General features: G+C 44.9%; 1 protein-coding gene across 1 annotated transcript in view; it reads right to left on the reverse strand.

Moving 5' to 3' along the window:
- Positions 1-2,336, reverse strand: part of LOC101858518 (muscarinic acetylcholine receptor gar-3) — a gene marked incomplete in the record, with an annotated part of 9,908 nt that overhangs the window by 6,976 nt on the left and 596 nt on the right.

Raw genomic sequence — 2,336 nt, forward strand, 5'->3', positions numbered from 1 at the left:
ATAGATAGATAGATAGATAGATAGATAGATAGATAGATAGATAGATAGATAGATAGATAGATAGATGTCACAACGTAGTGGAATCAGGCACTCGTCAATTTTTGGGCATGTAGAGCTACTGGTATCATCCAAAAGCTGATTTATTTGCCTTGCTTCAAGGAAATAAATATCCATCTATCTTGAATAGAACTCAAGATATACTACTCAAAACAAGTAAGGGACCACTGCAGTTTTCACTGTATTATGTTTGAGACTGGGTGACAAACAAATATTGAGGAATTAGTTAAGGGAGTTGATGTCATTGTAAGTATGTGACACATTTCGTTGAATTTACGCTTCCTAGACTGGGTGAAAGGGGGCCAATTTTTCGTAAAATTGAACCTGTTTATGACAACCGCTCACGGGATTTTCAGTGAAAGGTATGGGTTAAAATCCATCTAAGGAGAATTCACGCTTCCTACACTCATGCCTGAGTGGGTGACGGTGCCAGGGGTATTTATTGCGGCCACATTAAGCGATTTTTAACAATGTCTCCAAGAAGACGTCTGAGCAACATCTACAGGGGGCCAACCCTAGCCTGGCTCGTCGAAGGGATTGCTGTCCGTGGTGTGGCAAGACGGCTTACTGTGAGTCACAGTGATCATCAGACTGAGAGGCCGGGTTGCTGTGAGTCACTCAGTGATCGTCAGACTGAGAGACCGGGTTGCTGCAACTACAACTGCTGTTGAACGAAGGCGGTCCGCACGGCCACGTTGCATCACACGACGAGAGGACTGGGTGATCGCCAGAACAGCCCTGGCAACTCGAACATGCACTGCCCGTCAGATTAGACAGCAGGTGGTACCCCCAGGCAACGTTGGAATGAGCGACCAGACCATTAGAAACCGGCTGCGTGAGATTGGTCTACGCTCCAGACGACCAACAGCCCAGGTGCCACTGACACAGGCCAACCGCATTTACCGCAGAAACTGGTCCGCCCAGCACCTGAGGTGGACACGACCGCAGTGGTCTACTGTGCTCTTCACGGATGAGTCCAGGTTCACATAGTCCTTCAACGATGGCAGGATCCGTGTTTGGAGGCGTCCTGGTGAGCGCTTCCACGACGATTGTGTACAGGAGCATGACCGGTATGGAGGAGGATCCGTTATGGTGTGAGGTGGGATTGGACTCAACCGCCGGACCCCCCAGCATCGCATTCAAGGCACTCTGATGCGTATCCGCTAGAGGGACGAGATTCTCCACCCCATTGCAATTCCAGGTGTGCGCTACTCCAGAACGACAACGCCAGACCTCACCTCGCTCGAGTGGTGGATGACTTCCTGCAGCAGCAGCACGTGATCAGGCTTGACTGGCCAGCCGGATCACCGGACCTTAGTCCCATTGAACCCTTGTAGGATGCTCTTGGGCGCCGAGTAAGAGATCATCAGCCACCCCCAAACAATGTGGATGAATTCTTTAACATTTTGGACCAAGAATGGCAAGCCATTCCACAACTGACATTGCAAACACTTATTCAGTCCATTAGACAAAAATGCAATGACTGTTTTCTTGCCAGGTGGCCACACGCGATTTTGAGCCCTATTTGTTTAAGACGGTTGTGATGTGAATTTTAAAAACATGGGTTACCTCCTTCAGCATCTGAAATTATCCATTATCCTTTTAAAAATAATCAAAATGTCGTTTGCAAATCCTCTCAAACAATTTTGAACCGTGTCATTATTTTCAGTTTTATGTCCTAGGTGTGACTTTAAGTGGTCCTTAACTTTTTTTGTAGTATATTTGTGAAGGGAGCTGACTAAATGAGTTACTTCTCGGATTCGAGCCCTATGGAAATCGCTACATCACGCTTATAGGTGAAGTTTTTACAATATATAAGTATGAAATAATATAAGGCATGTTTTGCTTTAAGAATATGACATCAATAGAAAATCTACAAATTTGGTCCTATTGTCGATTTTTGGCTAATATCTCCACTTGTGGATTGTGAGAAGTAACTCATTTTGTCAGCACACCTTACATTTGCAATTGAAGGAAGTGAGGTCACCTCGTTTCAGTGGTGAAATTAGACTGAAAATGGTCTCCAATGTTTGGTAACTCCAAAGCTAAAGAGTCCTAGAGAATAGAAAAATGACATACTTTGAGCGTTTAATTAATGTTCACCAGTAAAACTCTCTTGGAAATTTGTTTTTATTTTGACATGAAAGAGGTAGAGCCAAGAAAAAGAAATTCTATAAAAATTTCCAAACTGGCGGGAAAATGCCTATTTGCCCGATTTCTGTTTTTGACGAGCACCGGATTTCACCACACTGCCTCATACACACACACACACACACACG

This window comes from Aplysia californica, unplaced genomic scaffold, assembly GCF_000002075.1.
Source record: "Aplysia californica isolate F4 #8 unplaced genomic scaffold, AplCal3.0 scaffold00710, whole genome shotgun sequence".
NCBI lineage: Eukaryota > Metazoa > Mollusca > Gastropoda > Aplysiida > Aplysiidae > Aplysia > Aplysia californica.